Source organism: Anomaloglossus baeobatrachus, chromosome 2, assembly GCF_048569485.1.
Source record: "Anomaloglossus baeobatrachus isolate aAnoBae1 chromosome 2, aAnoBae1.hap1, whole genome shotgun sequence".
Classification (NCBI taxonomy): Eukaryota; Metazoa; Chordata; class Amphibia; order Anura; family Aromobatidae; genus Anomaloglossus; species Anomaloglossus baeobatrachus.
The window spans coordinates 356,834,712-356,855,341 of NC_134354.1; the positions used below are offsets into that span (position 1 = coordinate 356,834,712).

Below are 20,630 nucleotides of genomic sequence, written 5' to 3' on the forward strand. Positions count from 1 at the left end.
GACGGGATGTTTTGGCTTCCATCACAAACAGAACTACAAATTATTTTTTTTTTTTTCCCCTGGTGGTCAAAACTCGTCTCTAAATGCCATTACTTTGCAGGATTTCACAGCTTTCATAGTGGAGTGGTCATCACGTCTACTTCACATGCAGAAGGTCCTGGGTTCAATCCCCAGTAAAAACAAGCCGTTTTCGCTGTTGAAGTAATTTGCTATCAACCTGTAATATTTGAAATTCTTGGTTTTGTTGCCAACTGATAATATATTTTGGCTTCCATCACCAAGAGAACTACGATTTGGGGTTTCTTTTTTATTGACCATTTTAGCAGAAAACATAATCCCATATTATAAAAATCCTGTTTGTTTCAAAATATATAGTTCCTTTAAATACAAAAGCAAACGACTAAACTATGTAGAAAAAAGTAACACATTCAATGTAAACTTCCATTTAAGCAAAATCCCTTAGTAGGAATAAAACTGGTAAAATATGTAATAACAATTGTAAATGTTTCATTAACCAAAAATACTTTCCTTCAGCAATAAAAAGGCCCCGTCAGTCACAATTCTGCTCTGCTAGCCAATACACAGCAACTTTCCATCAGGTTTCATAGAGTAGTGGTCATCACGTCTGCTTAACACGCAGAAGGTCCTGCGTTCAATCCCCAGTAAAACCAATCTGTTCTTGGTGTTGAAATAATACCCAATTAAACTACAATATATGAAGTTCTTGGCTTTGTTGCCGAATGATGGGATGTTTTGGCTTCCATCACCAACAGAGCTACGAATTTGTTTTGTTTTTTTTTCCCTGGCGGTCAAAACTTGTCTCTAATTGCCATTACTTTGCAGGCTTTCAAAGGTTTCATAGTGTAGTGGAAATCACGTCTGCTTTATGCGCAGAAGGCCTAGGTTCAATCACCAGTGAAACCCATGTGTTCATGGTGTTGTAATAATTCCATATCAACCTGCAATATATAAAGTTCTTGGCTTTGTTGCCGAATAACGGGATGTTTTAGCTTCCATCACCAACAGAGCTACGAATTTGTTGTTTTTTCCCCTGGCGGTCAAAACTCGTCTCTAATTGCCATTACTTTGCAGGATTTCAAAGGTTTCATAGTGTAGTGGAAATCACGTCTGTTTTATGCGCAGAAGGCCTAGGTTCAATCCCCAGTGAAACCCATGTGTTCTTGGTGTTGAAATAATATCCTATCAACCTGCAATCTATAAAGTTCTTGGCTTTGTTGCCGAATAACGGGATGTTTTAGCTTCCATCACCAACAGAGCTACGAATTTGTTTTGTTTTTTTTCCCTGGCGGTCAAAACTCGTCTCTAATTGCCATTACTTTGCAGGCTTTCAAAGGTTTCATAGTGTAGTGGAAATCACGTCTGCTTTATGCGCAGAAGGCCTAGGTTCAATCCCCAGTGAAACCCATGTGTTCTTGGTGTTGAAATAATATCCTATCAACCTACAATCTATAAAGTTCTTGGCTTTGTTGCCGAATAACGGGATGTTTTAGCTTCCATCACCAACAGAGCTACGAATTTGTTGTTTTTTCCCCTGGCGGTCAAAACTCGTCTCTAATTGCCATTACTTTGCAGGATTTCAAAGGTTTCATAGTGTAGTTTTCATCACGTCTGCTTCAAACGCAGAAGGTCCTGGGTTCATTCCCCAGTAAAAACAAGCTGTTTTCGCTGTTGAATTAATATGCTATACACCTGTAATATATGAAATTCTTGGTTTTGTTGCCAACTGATAATATATTTTGGCTTCCATCACCAAAAGAACTACGATTTTGGGTTTCTTTTTTATTGACCATTTTAGCAGAATACATAATCCCATATTATAAAAATCCTGTTTGTTTCAAAATATATAGTTCCCATAAATAAAAAAGCAAAAGACAAAACTATTTAGAAAAAAAGTAACACATTGAATATAAACTTCAATTTAAGCAAAATCCCTTTGTAGGAATAAAACTGGTAATATATGTAATAAAAATTGTAAATGTTTCTTTAACCAAAAATACTTTCCTTCAGCAATAAAAAGGCCCAGTCAGTCACAATTCTGCTCTGCTAGCCAATACACAGTAAATTTTCGTCAGGTTTCATAGTGTAGTGGTCATCACGTCTGCTTAACACGCAGAAGGTCCTGGGTTCAATCCCCATTGAAACCAATATGGTCTTAGTGTTGAAATAATACGCTATCCAACTACAATATATGAAGTTCTCGGCTTTGTTGCCGAATGACGGGATGTTTTGGCTTCCATCACAAACAGAACTACAAATTATTTTTTTTTTTTCCCCTGGCGGTCAAAACTCGTCTCTAAATGCCATTACTTTGCAGGATTTCACAGCTTTCATAGTGGAGTGGTCATCACGTCTGCTTCACACGCAGAAGATCCTGGGTTCAATCCCCAGTAAAACCAATCTGTTCTTGGTGTTGAAATAATACTCAATTAAACTACAATATATGAAGTTCTTGGCTTTGTTGCCGAATGATGGGATGTTTTGGCTTCCATCCCCAACAGAGCTACGAATTTGGTTTTTTTTTCCCTGGCGGTCAAAACTCGTCTCTAATTGCCATTACTTTGAAGGCTTTCAAAGGTTTCATAGTGTAGTGGAAATCACGTCTGCTTTACACGCAGAAGATCCTGGGTTCAATCCCCAGTGAAACCCATGTGTTCTTGGTGTTGAAATAATCCCCTATCAACCTGCAGTATATAAAGTTCTTGGCTTTGTTGCCGAATAACGGGATGTTTTAGCTTCCATCACCAACAGAGCTACGAATTTGTTTTTTTTTCCCCTGGCGGTCAAAACTCGTCTCTAATTGCCATTACTTTGCAGGATTTCAAAGGTTTCATAGTGTAGTGGTCATCACGTCTGCTTCACACGCAGAAGGTCCTGGGTTCAATCCCAAGTGAAACCAATCTGTTTTTGGTGTTGAAGTAATTTCCTATCGACTTGTAATATGTGAAATTCTTGGTTTCGTTGCCAAATGACAATACATTTTGGCTTCCATCACAAAGAGAACTACGATTTTGGGTTTCTTTTTTATTGACCATTTTAGAAGAAAACATAATCCCATATTATAAAAATCCTATTTGTTTCAAAATATATAGTTCCCATAAATACAAAAGCAAAAGACCAAACTATGGAGAAAAAAGTAACACATTCAATATAAACTTCAATTTAAGCAAAATCCCTTTGTAGGAATAAAACTGGTAAAATATGTAATAATAATTGTAAATGTTTCATTAACCAAAAATACTTTCCTTCAGCAATAAAAAGGCCCCGTCAGTCACAATTCTGCTCCGCTAGCCAATACACAGTAACTTATCGTCAGGTTTCATAGTGTAGTGGTCATCACGTCTGCTTAACACGCAGAAGGTCCTGGGTTCAATCCCCAGTGAAACTAATCTGTTCTTAGTGTTGAAATAATACGCTATCCAACTACAATATATGATGTTCTCGGCTTTGTTGCCGTATGACGGGATGTTTTGGCTTCCATCACAAACAGAACTACAAATTATTTTTTTTTTTCCCCTGGCGGTCAAAACTCATCTCTAAATGCCATTACTTTGCAGGATTTCACAGGTTTCATAGTGTAGTCGTCATCACGTCTACTTCACATGCAGAAGGTCCTGGGTTCAATCCCCAGTAAAAACAAGCCGTTTTCGCTGTTGAAGTAATTTGCTATCAACCTGTAACATATGAAATTCTTTGTTTTGTTGCCAACTGATAATATATTTTGGCTTTTATCACCAAGAGAACTACGATTTTGGGTTTCTTTTTTATTGACCATTTTAGCAGAAAACATAATCCCATATTATAAAAATCCTGTTTGTTTCAAAATATATAGTTCCTTTAAATACAAAAGCAAACAACTAAACTATGTGGAAAAAAGTAACACATTCAATGTAAACTTCCTTTTAAGCAAAATCCCTTTGTAGGAATAAAACTGGTAAAATATGTAATAAAAATTGTAAATGTTTCATTAACAAAAAATACTTTCCTTCAGCAATAAAAAGGCCCCGTCAGTCACATTTCTGCTCTGCTAGCCAATACACAGTAACTTTCCATCAGGTTTCATAGAGTAGTGGTCATCACGTCTGCTTAACACGCAGAAGGTCCAGCGTTCAATCCCCAGTAAAACCAATCTGTTCTTGGTGTTGAAATAATACTCAATTAAACTACAATATATGAAGTTCTTGGCTTTGTTGCCGAATGATGGGAAGTAATTTGCTATCAACCTGTAACATATGAAATTCTTTCTTTTGTTGCCAACTGATAATATATTTTGGCTTCCATCACCAAGAGAACTTCGATTTTGGGTTTCTTTTTTATTGACCATTTTAGCAGAAAACATAATCCCATATTATAAAAATCCTGTTTGTTTCAAAACATATAGTTCCTTTAAATACAAAAGCAAACAACTAAACTATGTGGAAAAAAGTAACACATTCAATGTAAACTTCCTTTTAAGCAAAATCCCTTTGTAGGAATAAAACTGGTAAAATATGTAATAAAAATTGTAAATGTTTCATTAACCAAAAATAATTTCCTTCAGCAATAAAAAGGCCCCGTCAGTCACAATTCTGCTCTGTTAGCCAATACACAGTAACTTTCCATCAGGTTTCATAGAGTAGTGGTCATCACGTCTGCTTAACACGCAGAAGGTCCTGCGTTCAATCCCCAGTAAAACCAATCTGTTCTTGGTGTTGAAATAATACTCAATTAAACTACAATATATGAAGTTCTTGGCTTTGTTGCCGAATGATGGGATGTTTTGGCTTCCATCCCCAACAGAGCTACGAATTTGGTTTTTTTTTCCCTGGCGGTCAAAACTCGTCTCTAATTGCCATTACTTTGAAGGCTTTCAAAGGTTTCATAGTGTAGTGGAAATCACGTCTGCTTTACACGCAGAAGATCCTGGGTTCAATCCCCAGTGAAACCCATGTGTTCTTGGTGTTGAAATAATCCCCTATCAACCTGCAGTATATAAAGTTCTTGGCTTTGTTGCCGAATAACGGGATGTTTTAGCTTCCATCACCAACAGAGCTACGAATTTGTTTTTTTTTCCCCTGGCGGTCAAAACTCGTCTCTAATTGCCATTACTTTGCAGGATTTCAAAGGTTTCATAGTGTAGTGGTCATCACGTCTGCTTCACACGCAGAAGGTCCTGGGTTCAATCCCAAGTGAAACCAATCTGTTTTTGGTGTTGAAGTAATTTCCTATCGACTTGTAATATGTGAAATTCTTGGTTTCGTTGCCAAATGACAATACATTTTGGCTTCCATCACAAAGAGAACTACGATTTTGGGTTTCTTTTTTATTGACCATTTTAGAAGAAAACATAATCCCATATTATAAAAATCCTATTTGTTTCAAAATATATAGTTCCCATAAATACAAAAGCAAAAGACCAAACTATGGAGAAAAAAGTAACACATTCAATATAAACTTCAATTTAAGCAAAATCCCTTTGTAGGAATAAAACTGGTAAAATATGTAATAATAATTGTAAATGTTTCATTAACCAAAAATACTTTCCTTCAGCAATAAAAAGGCCCCGTCAGTCACAATTCTGCTCCGCTAGCCAATACACAGTAACTTATCGTCAGGTTTCATAGTGTAGTGGTCATCACGTCTGCTTAACACGCAGAAGGTCCTGGGTTCAATCCCCAGTGAAACCAATCTGTTCTTAGTGTTGAAATAATACGCTATCCAACTACAATATATGATGTTCTCGGCTTTGTTGCCGTATGACGGGATGTTTTGGCTTCCATCACAAACAGAACTACAAATTATTTTTTTTTTTCCCCTGGCGGTCAAAACTCATCTCTAAATGCCATTACTTTGCAGGATTTCACAGGTTTCATAGTGTAGTCGTCATCACGTCTACTTCACATGCAGAAGGTCCTGGGTTCAATCCCCAGTAAAAACAAGCCGTTTTCGCTGTTGAAGTAATTTGCTATCAACCTGTAACATATGAAATTCTTTGTTTTGTTGCCAACTGATAATATATTTTGGCTTTTATCACCAAGAGAACTACGATTTTGGGTTTCTTTTTTATTGACCATTTTAGCAGAAAACATAATCCCATATTATAAAAATCCTGTTTGTTTCAAAATATATAGTTCCTTTAAATACAAAAGCAAACAACTAAACTATGTGGAAAAAAGTAACACATTCAATGTAAACTTCCTTTTAAGCAAAATCCCTTTGTAGGAATAAAACTGGTAAAATATGTAATAAAAATTGTAAATGTTTCATTAACAAAAAATACTTTCCTTCAGCAATAAAAAGGCCCCGTCAGTCACATTTCTGCTCTGCTAGCCAATACACAGCAACTTTCCATCAGGTTTCATAGAGTAGTGGTCATCACGTCTGCTTAACACGCAGAAGGTCCAGCGTTCAATCCCCAGTAAAACCAATCTGTTCTTGGTGTTGAAATAATACTCAATTAAACTACAATATATGAAGTTCTTGGCTTTGTTGCCGAATGATGGGAAGTAATTTGCTATCAACCTGTAACATGAAATTCTTTCTTTTGTTGCCAACTGATAATATATTTTGGCTTCCATCACCAAGAGAACTTCGATTTTGGGTTTCTTTTTTATTGACCATTTTAGCAGAAAACATAATCCCATATTATAAAAATCCTGTTTGTTTCAAAACATATAGTTCCTTTAAATACAAAAGCAAACAAGTAAACTATGTGGAAAAAAGTAACACATTCAATGTAAACTTCCTTTTAAGCAAAATCCCTTTGTAGGAATAAAACTGGTAAAATATGTAATAAAAATTGTAAATGTTTCATTAACCAAAAATAATTTCCTTCAGCAATAAAAAGGCCCCGTCAGTCACAATTCTGCTCTGTTAGCCAATACACAGTAACTTTCCATCAGGTTTCATAGAGTAGTGGTCATCACGTCTGCTTAACACGCAGAAGGTCCTGCGTTCAATCCCCAGTAAAACCAATCTGTTCTTGGTGTTGAAATAATACTCAATTAAACTACAATATATGAAGTTCTTGGCTTTGTTGCCGAATGATGGGATGTTTTGGCTTCCATCCCCAACAGAGCTACGAATTTGGTTTTTTTTTCCCTGGCGGTCAAAACTCGTCTCTAATTGCCATTACTTTGAAGGCTTTCAAAGGTTTCATAGTGTAGTGGAAATCACGTCTGCTTTACACGCAGAAGGTCCTGGGTTCAATCCCCAGTGAAACCCATGTGTTCTTGGTGTTGAAATAATCCCCTATCAACCTGCAGTATATAAAGTTCTTGGCTTTGTTGCCGAATAACGGGATGTTTTAGCTTCCATCACTAACAGAGCTACGAATTTGTTTTTTTTTCCCCTGGCGGTCAAAACTCGTCTCTAATTGCCATTACTTTGCAGGATTTCAAAGGTTTCATAGTGTAGTGGTCATCACGTCTGCTTCACACGCAGAAGGTCCTGGGTTCAATCCCAAGTGAAACCAATCTGTTTTTGGTGTTGAAGTAATTTCCTATCGACTTGTAATATGTGAAATTCTTGGTTTCGTTGCCAAATGACAATACATTTTGGCTTCCATCACAAAGAGAACTACGATTTTGGGTTTCTTTTTTATTGACCATTTTAGAAGAAAACATAATCCCATATTATAAAAATCCTATTTGTTTCAAAATATATAGTTCCCATAAATACAAAAGCAAAAGACCAAACTATGGAGAAAAAAGTAACACATTCAATATAAACTTCAATTTAAGCAAAATCCCTTTGTAGGAATAAAACTGGTAAAATATGTAATAATAATTGTAAATGTTTCATTAACCAAAAATACTTTCCTTCAGCAATAAAAAGGCCCCGTCAGTCACAATTCTGCTCCGCTAGCCAATACACAGTAACTTATCGTCAGGTTTCATAGTGTAGTGGTCATCACGTCTGCTTAACACGCAGAAAGTCCTGGGTTCAATCCCCAGTAAAACCAATCTGTTCTTAGTGTTGAAATAATAGCTAGCCAACCACAATATATGAAGTTCTCGGTTTTGTTGCCGTATGATGGGATGTTTTGGCTTCCATCACAAACAGAACTACAAATTATTATTTTTTTTCCCCTGGCGGTCAAAACTCGTCTCTAAATGCCATTACTTTGCAGGATTTTACAGGTTTCATAGTGGAGTCGTCATCACGTCTACTTCACACGCAGAAGGTCCTGGGTTCAATCCCCAGTAAAAACAAGCCGTTTTCGCTGTTGAAGTAATTTGCTATCAACCTGTAACATATGAAATTCTTTGTTTTGTTGCCAACTGATAATATATTTTGGCTTTTATCACCAAGAGAACTGCGATTTTGGGTTTCTTTTTTATTGACCATTTTAGCAGAAAACATAATCCCATATTATAAAAATCCTGTTTGTTTCAAAATATATAGTTCCTTTAAATACAAAAGAAAACAACTAAACTATGTGGAAAAAAGTAACAAATTCAATGTAAACTTCCTTTTAAGCAAAATCCCTTTGTAGGAATAAAACTGGTAAAATATGTAATAAAAATTGTATATGTTTCATTAACCAAAAATACTTTCCTTCAGCAATAAAAAGGCCCCGTCAGTCACAATTCTGCTCTGCTAGCCAATACACCATAACTTTCCTTCAGGTTTCATAGAGTAGTGGTCATCACGTCTGCTTAACACGCAGACGGTCCTGCGTTCAATCCCCAGTAAAACCAATCTGTTCTTGGTGTTGAAATAATACTCAATTAAACTACAATATTTGAAGTTCTTGGCTTTGTTGCCGAATAACGGGATGTTTTAGCTTCCATCACCAACAGAGCTACAAATTTGTTTTTTTTCCCCTGGCGGTCAAAACTCGTCTCTAAATGCCATTACTTTGCAGGATTTCACAGGTTTCATAGTGGAGTCGTCATCACGTCTACTTCACACGCAGAAGGTCCTAGGTTCAATGCCCAGTAAAAACAAGCCATTTTCGCTGTTGAAGTAATTTGCTATTAACCTGTAACATATGAAATTCTTTGTTTTGTTGCCAACTGATAATATATTTTGGCTTCCATCACCAAGAGAACTACGATTTTGGGTTTCTTTTTTATTGACCATTTTAGCAGAAAACATAATCCCATATTATAAAAATCCTGTTTGTTTCAAAATATATAGTTCCTTTAAATACAAAAGCAAACAACTGAACTATGTGGAAAAAAGTAACACATTCAATATAAACTTCCTTTTAAGCAAAATCCCTTTGTAGGAATAAAACTGGTAAAATATGTAATAAAAATTGTAAATGTTTCATTAACCAAAAATACTTTCCTTCAGCAATAAAAAGGCCCCGTCAGTCACAATTCTGCTCTGTTAGCCAATACACAGTAACTTTCCATCAGGTTTCATAGAGTAGTGGTCATCACGTCTGCTTAACACGCAGAAGGTCCTGCGTTTAATCCCCAGTAAAACCAATATGTTCTTGGTGTTGAAATAATACTCAATTAAACTACAATATATGAAGTTCTTGGCTTTGTTGCCGAATGATGGGATGTTTTGGCTTCCATCCCCATCAGAGTTACGAATTTGTTTTTTTTTTTCCCTGGCGGTCAAAACTCGTCTCTAATTGCCATTACTTTGCAGGCTTTCAAAGGTTTCATAGTGTAGTGGAAATCACGTCTGCTTTACACGCAGAAGGTCCTGGGTTGAAACCCATGTGTTCTTGGTGTTGAAATAATCCCCTATCAACCTGCAGTATATAAAGTTCTTGGCTTTGTTGCCGAATAACGGGATGTTTTAGCTTCCATCACCAACAGAGCTACGAATTTGTTTTTTTTCCCCTGGCGGTCAAAACTCGTCTCTAATTGCCATTACTTTGCCGGATTTCAAAGGTTTCATAGTGTAGTTGTCATCACGTCTGCTTCACACGCATAAGGTCCTGGGTTCAATCCCCAGTGAAACCAATCTGTTTTTGGTGTTGAAGTAATTTCCTATCGACTTGTAATATGTGAAATTCTTGGTTTCGTTGCCAAATGACAATACATTTTGGCTTCCATCACAAAGAGAACTACGATTTTGGGTTTCTTTTTTATTGACCATTTTAGCAGAAAACATAATCCCATATTATAAAAATCCTATTTGTTTCAAAATATATAGTTCCCATAAATACAAAAGCAAAAGTCCAAACTATGGAAAAAAAAGTAACACATTCAATATAAACTTCAATTTAAGCAAAATCCCTTTGTAGGAATAAAACTGGTAAAATATGTAATAATAATTGTAAATGTTTCATTAACCAAAAATACTTTCCTTCAGCAATAAAAAGGCCCCGTCACAATTCTGCTCTACTAGCCAATACACAGTAACTTTTTGGTAGGTTTCATAGTGTAGTGGTCATCACGTCTGCTTAACACGCAGAAGGTCCTGGCTTCAATCCCCAGTGAAACCAATCTGTTCTTAGTGTTGAAATAATACGCTATCCAACTTCAATATATGAAGTTCTCGCCTTTGTTGCCGTATGATGGGATGTTTTGGCTTCCATCACAAACAGAACTACAAATTATTTTTTTTTTTCCCCTGGCGGTCAAAACTCGTCTCTAAATGCCATTACTTTGCAGGATTTCACAGGTTTCATAGTGGAGTGGTCATCACGTCTACTTCACACGCAGAAGTTCCTGGGTTCAATCCCCAGTAAAAACAAGCCGTTTTCGCTGTTGAAGTAATTTGCTATCAACCTGTAACATATGAAATTCTTTGTTTTGTTGCCAACTGATAATATATTTTGGCTTTTATCACCAAGAGAACTACGATTTTGGGTTTCTTTTTTATTGACCATTTTAGCAGAAAACATAATCCCATATTATAAAAATCCTGTTTGTTTCAAAATATATAGTTCCTTTAAATACAAAAGCAAACAACTAAACTATGTGGAAAAAAGTAACACATTCAATGTAAACTTCCTTTTAAGCAAAATCCCTTTGTAGGAATAAAACTGGTAAAATATGTAATAAAAATTGTAAATGTTTCATTAACAAAAAATACTTTCCTTCAGCAATAAAAAGACCCCGTCAGTCACATTTCTGCTCTGCTAGCCAATACACAGCAACTTTCCATCAGGTTTCATAGAGTAGTGGTCATCACGTCTGCTTAACACGCAGAAGGTCCAGCGTTCAATCCCCAGTAAAACCAATCTGTTCTTGGTGTTGAAATAATACTCAATTAAACTACAATATATGAAGTTCTTGGCTTTGTTGCCGAATGATGGGAAGTAATTTGCTATCAACCTGTAACATGAAATTCTTTCTTTTGTTGCCAACTGATAATATATTTTGGCTTCCATCACCAAGAGAACTTCGATTTTGGGTTTCTTTTTTATTGACCATTTTAGCAGAAAACATAATCCCATATTATAAAAATCCTGTTTGTTTCAAAACATATAGTTCCTTTAAATACAAAAGCAAACAAGTAAACTATGTGGAAAAAAGTAACACATTCAATGTAAACTTCCTTTTAAGCAAAATCCCTTTGTAGGAATAAAACTGGTAAAATATGTAATAAAAATTGTAAATGTTTCATTAACCAAAAATAATTTCCTTCAGCAATAAAAAGGCCCCGTCAGTCACAATTCTGCTCTGTTAGCCAATACACAGTAACTTTCCATCAGGTTTCATAGAGTAGTGGTCATCACGTCTGCTTAACACGCAGAAGGTCCTGCGTTCAATCCCCAGTAAAACCAATCTGTTCCTAGTGTTGAAATAATACGCTATCCAACTACAATATATGATGTTCTCGGCTTTGTTGCCGTATGACGGGATGTTTTGGCTTCCATCACAAACAGAACTACAAATTATTTTTTTTTTTTCCCCTGGCGGTCAAAACTCATCTCTAAATGCCATTACTTTGCAGGATTTCACAGGTTTCATAGTGTAGTCGTCATCACGTCTACTTCACATGCAGAAGGTCCTGGGTTCAATCCCCAGTAAAAACAAGCCGTTTTCGCTGTTGAAGTAATTTGCTATCAACCTGTAACATATGAAATTCTTTGTTTTGTTGCCAACTGATAATATATTTTGGCTTTTATCACCAAGAGAACTACGATTTTGGGTTTCTTTTTTATTGACCATTTTAGCAGAAAACATAATCCCATATTATAAAAATCCTGTTTGTTTCAAAACATATAGTTCCTTTAAATACAAAAGCAAACAAGTAAACTATGTGGAAAAAAGTAACACATTCAATGTAAACTTCCTTTTAAGCAAAATCCCTTTGTAGGAATAAAACTGGTAAAATATGTAATAAAAATTGTAAATGTTTCATTAACCAAAAATACTTTCCTTCAGCAATAAAAAGGCCCCGTCAGTCACAATTCTGCTCCGCTAGCCAATACACAGTAACTTATCGTCAGGTTTCATAGTGTAGTGGTCATCACGTCTGCTTAACACGCAGAAGGTCCTGGGTTCAATCCCCAGTGAAACCAATCTGTTCTTAGTGTTGAAATAATACGCTATTCAACTACAATATATGATGTTCTCGGCTTTGTTGCCGTATGACGGGATGTTTTGGCTTCCATCACAAACAGAACTACAAATTATTTTTTTTTTTCCCCTGGCGGTCAAAACTCATCTCTAAATGCCATTACTTTGCAGGATTTCACAGGTTTCATAGTGTAGTCGTCATCACGTCTACTTCACATGCAGAAGGTCCTGGGTTCAATCCCCAGTAAAAACAAGCCGTTTTCGCTGTTGAAGTAATTTGCTATCAACCTGTAACATATGAAATTCTTTGTTTTGTTGCCAACTGATAATATATTTTGGCTTTTATCACCAAGAGAACTACGATTTTGGGTTTCTTTTTTATTGACCATTTTAGCAGAAAACATAATCCCATATTATAAAAATCCTGTTTGTTTCAAAATATATAGTTCCTTTAAATACAAAAGCAAACAACTAAACTATGTGGAAAAAAGTAACACATTCAATGTAAACTTCCTTTTAAGCAAAATCCCTTTGTAGGAATAAAACTGGTAAAATATGTAATAAAAATTGTAAATGTTTCATTAACAAAAAATACTTTCCTTCAGCAATAAAAAGGCCCCGTCAGTCACATTTCTGCTCTGCTAGCCAATACACAGCAACTTTCCATCAGGTTTCATAGAGTAGTGGTCATCACGTCTGCTTAACACGCAGAAGGTCCAGCGTTCAATCCCCAGTAAAACCAATCTGTTCTTGGTGTTGAAATAATACTCAATTAAACTACAATATATGAAGTTCTTGGCTTTGTTGCCGAATGATGGGAAGTAATTTGCTATCAACCTGTAACATGAAATTCTTTCTTTTGTTGCCAACTGATAATATATTTTGGCTTCCATCACCAAGAGAACTTCGATTTTGGGTTTCTTTTTTATTGACCATTTTAGCAGAAAACATAATCCCATATTATAAAAATCCTGTTTGTTTCAAAACATATAGTTCCTTTAAATACAAAAGCAAACAAGTAAACTATGTGGAAAAAAGTAACACATTCAATGTAAACTTCCTTTTAAGCAAAATCCCTTTGTAGGAATAAAACTGGTAAAATATGTAATAAAAATTGTAAATGTTTCATTAACCAAAAATAATTTCCTTCAGCAATAAAAAGGCCCCGTCAGTCACAATTCTGCTCTGTTAGCCAATACACAGTAACTTTCCATCAGGTTTCATAGAGTAGTGGTCATCACGTCTGCTTAACACGCAGAAGGTCCTGCGTTCAATCCCCAGTAAAACCAATCTGTTCTTGGTGTTGAAATAATACTCAATTAAACTACAATATATGAAGTTCTTGGCTTTGTTGCCGAATGATGGGATGTTTTGGCTTCCATCCCCAACAGAGCTACGAATTTGGTTTTTTTTTCCCTGGCGGTCAAAACTCGTCTCTAATTGCCATTACTTTGAAGGCTTTCAAAGGTTTCATAGTGTAGTGGAAATCACGTCTGCTTTACACGCAGAAGGTCCTGGGTTCAATCCCCAGTGAAACCCATGTGTTCTTGGTGTTGAAATAATCCCCTATCAACCTGCAGTATATAAAGTTCTTGGCTTTGTTGCCGAATAACGGGATGTTTTAGCTTCCATCACTAACAGAGCTACGAATTTGTTTTTTTTTCCCCTGGCGGTCAAAACTCGTCTCTAATTGCCATTACTTTGCAGGATTTCAAAGGTTTCATAGTGTAGTGGTCATCACGTCTGCTTCACACGCAGAAGGTCCTGGGTTCAATCCCAAGTGAAACCAATCTGTTTTTGGTGTTGAAGTAATTTCCTATCGACTTGTAATATGTGAAATTCTTGGTTTCGTTGCCAAATGACAATACATTTTGGCTTCCATCACAAAGAGAACTACGATTTTGGGTTTCTTTTTTATTGACCATTTTAGAAGAAAACATAATCCCATATTATAAAAATCCTATTTGTTTCAAAATATATAGTTCCCATAAATACAAAAGCAAAAGACCAAACTATGGAGAAAAAAGTAACACATTCAATATAAACTTCAATTTAAGCAAAATCCCTTTGTAGGAATAAAACTGGTAAAATATGTAATAATAATTGTAAATGTTTCATTAACCAAAAATACTTTCCTTCAGCAATAAAAAGGCCCCGTCAGTCACAATTCTGCTCCGCTAGCCAATACACAGTAACTTATCGTCAGGTTTCATAGTGTAGTGGTCATCACGTCTGCTTAACACGCAGAAAGTCCTGGGTTCAATCCCCAGTAAAACCAATCTGTTCTTAGTGTTGAAATAATAGCTAGCCAACCACAATATATGAAGTTCTCGGTTTTGTTGCCGTATGATGGGATGTTTTGGCTTCCATCACAAACAGAACTACAAATTATTATTTTTTTCCCCTGGCGGTCAAAACTCGTCTCTAAATGCCATTACTTTGCAGGATTTTACAGGTTTCATAGTGGAGTCGTCATCACGTCTACTTCACACGCAGAAGGTCCTGGGTTCAATCCCCAGTAAAAACAAGCCGTTTTCGCTGTTGAAGTAATTTGCTATCAACCTGTAACATATGAAATTCTTTGTTTTGTTGCCAACTGATAATATATTTTGGCTTTTATCACCGAGAGAACTGCGATTTTGGGTTTCTTTTTTATTGACCATTTTAGCAGAAAACATAATCCCATATTATAAAAATCCTGTTTGTTTCAAAATATATAGTTCCTTTAAATACAAAAGAAAACAACTAAACTATGTGGAAAAAAGTAACAAATTCAATGTAAACTTCCTTTTAAGCAAAATCCCTTTGTAGGAATAAAACTGGTAAAATATGTAATAAAAATTGTATATGTTTCATTAACCAAAAATACTTTCCTTCAGCAATAAAAAGGCCCCGTCAGTCACAATTCTGCTCTGCTAGCCAATACACCATAACTTTCCTTCAGGTTTCATAGAGTAGTGGTCATCACGTCTGCTTAACACGCAGACGGTCCTGCGTTCAATCCCCAGTAAAACCAATCTGTTCTTGGTGTTGAAATAATACTCAATTAAACTACAATATTTAAAGTTCTTGGCTTTGTTGCCGAATAACGGGATGTTTTAGCTTCCATCACCAACAGAGCTACAAATTTGTTTTTTTTCCCCTGGCGGTCAAAACTCGTCTCTAAATGCCATTACTTTGCAGGATTTCACAGGTTTCATAGTGGAGTCGTCATCACGTCTACTTCACACGCAGAAGGTCCTAGGTTCAATGCCCAGTAAAAACAAGCCATTTTCGCTGTTGAAGTAATTTGCTATTAACCTGTAACATATGAAATTCTTTGTTTTGTTGCCAACTGATAATATATTTTGGCTTCCATCACCAAGAGAACTACGATTTTGGGTTTCTTTTTTATTGACCATTTTAGCAGAAAACATAATCCCATATTATAAAAATCCTGTTTGTTTCAAAATATATAGTTCCTTTAAATACAAAAGCAAACAACTAAACTATGTGGAAAAAAGTAACACATTCAATATAAACTTCCTTTTAAGCAAAATCCCTTTGTAGGAATAAAACTGGTAAAATATGTAATAAAAATTGTAAATGTTTCATTAACCAAAAATACTTTCCTTCAGCAATAAAAAGGCCCCGTCAGTCACAATTCTGCTCTGTTAGCCAATACACAGTAACTTTCCATCAGGTTTCATAGAGTAGTGGTCATCACGTCTGCTTAACACGCAGAAGGTCCTGCGTTTAATCCCCAGTAAAACCAATATGTTCTTGGTGTTGAAATAATACTCAATTAAACTACAATATATGAAGTTCTTGGCTTTGTTGCCGAATGATGGGATGTTTTGGCTTCCATCCCCATCAGAGTTACGAATTTGTTTTTTTTTTTCCCTGGCGGTCAAAACTCGTCTCTAATTGCCATTACTTTGCAGGCTTTCAAAGGTTTCATAGTATAGTGGAAATCACGTCTGCTTTACACGCAGAAGGTCCTGGGTTGAAACCCATGTGTTCTTGGTGTTGAAATAATCCCCTATCAACCTGCAGTATATAAAGTTCTTGGCTTTGTTGCCGAATAACGGGATGTTTTAGCTTCCATCACCAACAGAGCTACGAATTTGTTTTTTTTCCCCTGGCGGTCAAAACTCGTCTCTAATTGCCATTACTTTGCCGGATTTCAAAGGTTTCATAGTGTAGTTGTCATCACGTCTGCTTCACACGCACAAGGTCCTGGGTTCAATCCCCAGTGAAACCAATCTGTTTTTGGTGTTGAAGTAATTTCCTATCGACTTGTAATATGTGAAATTCTTGGTTTCGTTGCCAAATGACAATACATTTTGGCTTCCATCACAAAGAGAACTACGATTTTGGGTTTCTTTTTTATTGACCATTTTAGCAGAAAACATAATCCCATATTATAAAAATCCTATTTGTTTCAAAATATATAGTTCCCATAAATACAAAAGCAAAAGTCCAAACTATGGAAAAAAAAGTAACACATTCAATATAAACTTCAATTTAAGCAAAATCCCTTTGTAGGAATAAAACTGGTAAAATATGTAATAATAATTGTAAATGTTTCATTAACCAAAAATACTTTCCTTCAGCAATAAAAAGGCCCCGTCACAATTCTGCTCTACTAGCCAATACACAGTAACTTTTTGGTAGGTTTCATAGTGTAGTGGTCATCACGTCTGCTTAACACGCAGAAGGTCCTGGCTTCAATCCCCAGTGAAACCAATCTGTTCTTAGTGTTGAAATAATACGCTATCCAACTTCAATATATGAAGTTCTCGCCTTTGTTGCCGTATGATGGGATGTTTTGGCTTCCATCACAAACAGAACTACAAATTATTTTTTTTTTTCCCCTGGCGGTCAAAACTCGTCTCTAAATGCCATTACTTTGCAGGATTTCACAGGTTTCATAGTGGAGTGGTCATCACGTCTACTTCACACGCAGAAGTTCCTGGGTTCAATCCCCAGTAAAAACAAGCCGTTTTCGCTGTTGAAGTAATTTGCTATCAACCTGTAACATATGAAATTCTTTGTTTTGTTGCCAACTGATAATATATTTTGGCTTTTATCACCAAGAGAACTACGATTTTGGGTTTCTTTTTTATTGACCATTTTAGCAGAAAACATAATCCCATATTATAAAAATCCTGTTTGTTTCAAAATATATAGTTCCTTTAAATACAAAAGCAAACAACTAAACTATGTGGAAAAAAGTAACACATTCAATGTAAACTTCCTTTTAAGCAAAATCCCTTTGTAGGAATAAGGCTATGTGCGCACTAGAGATGTGAAGTTTCTCGAGAAAATCTTCTCGAGAAACTTCTGGGAGTGAAGATTTGCTGAACTCCGGAAAAAATCCGCGGCAAAACCGCATGCGGATTTGCCGCGGATTTGCCGCGGAATTGCAGCGAAATTGCCGCGATTTTCCCGCGGGTGGTTCCCTGCGGATTTTTGCAGGCTGTACTGCAGAAATCCACGGGATACCTGCGGATTTAATGGACATGTTCATTTTCTCAAGAAAGTTTCTCGAGAAATTTCCGCACCGAAACTTTCTTGAGAAAAATCCGCACCAGTGCGCACAGCTTTTTTTTTTTCTCATAGAATTTCATGGGAAATGTCTGCACAAAGATTGCAGACATTTCTCAAGAAATTTCCGCGGCAAATCCGCGGGTAAATCCGCGGGTATTTTGCTCTAGTGCGCACATAGCCTAAAACTGGTAAAATATGTAATAAAAATTGTAAATGTTTCATTAACCAAAAATACTTTCCTTCAGCAATAAAAAGGCCCTGTCAGTAACAATTCTGCTCTGCTGGCCAATACACAGTAGCTTTCCATCAGGTTTCATAGAGTAGTGGTCATCACTAGAGTTGAGCGCGGTTCGCGGTTCGAGGTTCTCCAGTTCGGGGCTCGAGTGATTTTGGGGGCTGTTCTAGATCGAACTAGAACTCGAGCTTTTTTGCAAAAGCTCGATAGTTCTAGAAACGTTCGAGAGCGGTTCTAGCAGTAAAAAGCAGGGCTTTTTACGGCTACAGTGTGCAGGAGCCATCGCTGGCAGCCTGCCACAAGCTGGTAACCAAGATAAACATCGGGTATCAAACCAAAGCGCTTTGGTTAGTAACCCGATGTTTATCCTAGTTACGTGCAGGAAGCCCACACTTCCCCGCTCAGCTCGCTCCGCCCCCCCTGCCCGCGGCATGTACACATACACTCACACACACACTCACACACACACACATACACACATGTTCCCGCTCGGCTTACCTGCGGTGATGAAGTCCCGCCATCCCGACCTCAGCGCTGTCACTGTCCTCCATGGCCGCCGCTTGTCACATCACCTCTCGCTTCCGACCCGAGACTGACTAGCGGTGACGTCACGGGCCTCTCGCGAGACTTGGTGTGAAGGCTCCGGTCATTGAACTCAGTGACAGGGGCTGTCGGCAGTGCTGGAGATCAGCGCAGGTAATGTACCTCGCTGACAGCAGCACTTGTCATGCCCTGCAGTGACCTGGGCTGACCCATTGATGTTAGCTCAGGTCACTGCACTGCTCTCCCAGCCAATGGGGAACATTCTGTTCTTCATTGACTGGGACAGTGTGGATCGTCATGGCAACCCCTTGGATTACACCAGATCTGGATTTGTTTTTCATTCTAATAAATTGGTTAAAGAGGGAATGTTTTGGGGAGTGTTTTTTCAAATAAAAATGTGTTTGTCGTCTATTTTTTTGTATTACTGACTGGGTTGGTGATGTCGGGTATCTGATAGACGCCTGACCTCACCAACCCCAGGGCTTAATGCCAGGTGACATTACACATCTGGTATTAACCCCATATATTACCCCGTTTGCCACCGCACCAGGGCGCGGGATGAGCTGGGGCGAAGCACCAGGATTGGCGCATCTAATGGATGCGCCACTTCTGGGGCGGCTGCAGCCTGCTATTTTTAGGCTGGGGAGAGTCCAATAACCATGGACCTCCCTAGTCTGAGAATATCAGGCCCCAGCTGTCTGCTTTACCTTGGCTGGTGATCCAGTTTTGGGGGACCCCTACGTGGTTTTTTTTTTATTATTTATTTAATTTAAAAAAACAGCGTGGGGTGCCCTCAGTTTTGGATTACCAGCCAAGGTGAGGTTGCCAGCTGTGGTCTGCAGGCTGCAGCCGTCTGCTTTACCCTAGCTGGCTACAAAACTAGGGGGAACCCTACGTCATTTTGTTTTTTCATTTTTTTGGCTAAATAAAAAGCTAAGCACCCCTTAGTGCCACATGAAAGGCACCAAAGGGTGCTCCACTTTTTCTCCATTTTTTCTCCACTTTTTCTCCACTTTTTCTACATTTTTTTCTACACTTTTTCTACACTTTTTCTACACTTTTTCTACACTTTTTTCTACACTTTTTTCTACACTTTTTTCTACACTTTTTTCTACACTTTTTTCTACACTTTTTTCTACACTTTTTCTACACTTTTTCTACACTTTTTTCTCCACTTTTTCTCCACTTTTTCTCCACTTTTTCTCCACTTTTTCTCTATTTTTTTCTCCACTTTTTCTCCTTTTTTTTCTCCACTTTTTCTCCACTTTTTCTCCACTTTTTCTCCACTTTTTCTCCATTTTTTTCTCCACTTTTTCTCCACCTTTTCTCCACTTTTTCTCCACTTTTTCTCTGTTCTTTTTCTATGGTCGGTCTACCCATTAGCTCTGCCATGCATACTGTAGCTCTACACCTACTGCCCATGTTACTTTATGATTGACATCTCTTTCGTACCAGAGCTGTCTAAGCCTACTCTGACCCCATATTTGTCATTACTATATTGTCCTTGTACTGTATTATGACATTTGTATCATGTGTTTCATTTCTTGCTGTGTTGCAATTTTTTTGCTGCATCCCAATTGTACCTCTACATTGTTCGAGTTTATGTTATTGTTCTCTCACTCTTATGTGATACTGATTATTGTCATTTTTCATGATTACATGCAGATAAGTCCAATCTGACGAAGGCTCAGGCCGAAACGTCATTTGTAACTTGTTTTGGACAAAAACATATATGCTTATGAAAACATTTTTTTCTTAATACGGACCAATAAAGAGTGATTTTGCATTACTATCCGTTGTGACTTTCTGACTTAGTCTGGGAGATTTAGAGTGCCGAGGTTACTCACTAATTTTATCTATTATTACCTCTGAGCACCTATATA

The 20,630-nt window shown here is 37.0% G+C and overlaps 8 non-coding genes across 8 annotated transcripts; all 8 read left to right on the plus strand.

Annotated features, from left to right (window-relative positions):
- The first annotated feature begins 1,353 nt into the window (after positions 1-1,353).
- TRNAI-UAU (transfer RNA isoleucine (anticodon UAU)) lies at positions 1,354-1,425 on the plus strand. Its single transcript has one exon. It is a non-coding gene; the product is annotated as a tRNA-Ile (tRNA).
- A 1,169-nt stretch (positions 1,426-2,594) lies between these two features.
- On the plus strand, positions 2,595-2,667 carry TRNAV-UAC (transfer RNA valine (anticodon UAC)). Its single transcript has one exon. It is a non-coding gene; the product is annotated as a tRNA-Val (tRNA).
- A 666-nt stretch (positions 2,668-3,333) lies between these two features.
- On the plus strand, positions 3,334-3,406 carry TRNAV-AAC (transfer RNA valine (anticodon AAC)). The gene has a single exon. It is a non-coding gene; the product is annotated as a tRNA-Val (tRNA).
- A 1,466-nt stretch (positions 3,407-4,872) lies between these two features.
- TRNAV-UAC (transfer RNA valine (anticodon UAC)) lies at positions 4,873-4,945 on the plus strand. The gene has a single exon. It is a non-coding gene; the product is annotated as a tRNA-Val (tRNA).
- Positions 4,946-5,611: 666 nt separating this feature from the next.
- Positions 5,612-5,684, plus strand: TRNAV-AAC (transfer RNA valine (anticodon AAC)). Its single transcript has one exon. It is a non-coding gene; the product is annotated as a tRNA-Val (tRNA).
- A 1,464-nt stretch (positions 5,685-7,148) lies between these two features.
- On the plus strand, positions 7,149-7,221 carry TRNAV-UAC (transfer RNA valine (anticodon UAC)). Its single transcript has one exon. It is a non-coding gene; the product is annotated as a tRNA-Val (tRNA).
- Positions 7,222-12,366: 5,145 nt separating this feature from the next.
- On the plus strand, positions 12,367-12,439 carry TRNAV-AAC (transfer RNA valine (anticodon AAC)). The gene has a single exon. It is a non-coding gene; the product is annotated as a tRNA-Val (tRNA).
- Positions 12,440-13,903: 1,464 nt separating this feature from the next.
- TRNAV-UAC (transfer RNA valine (anticodon UAC)) lies at positions 13,904-13,976 on the plus strand. The gene has a single exon. It is a non-coding gene; the product is annotated as a tRNA-Val (tRNA).
- The last annotated feature ends 6,654 nt before the right edge of the window (positions 13,977-20,630 follow it).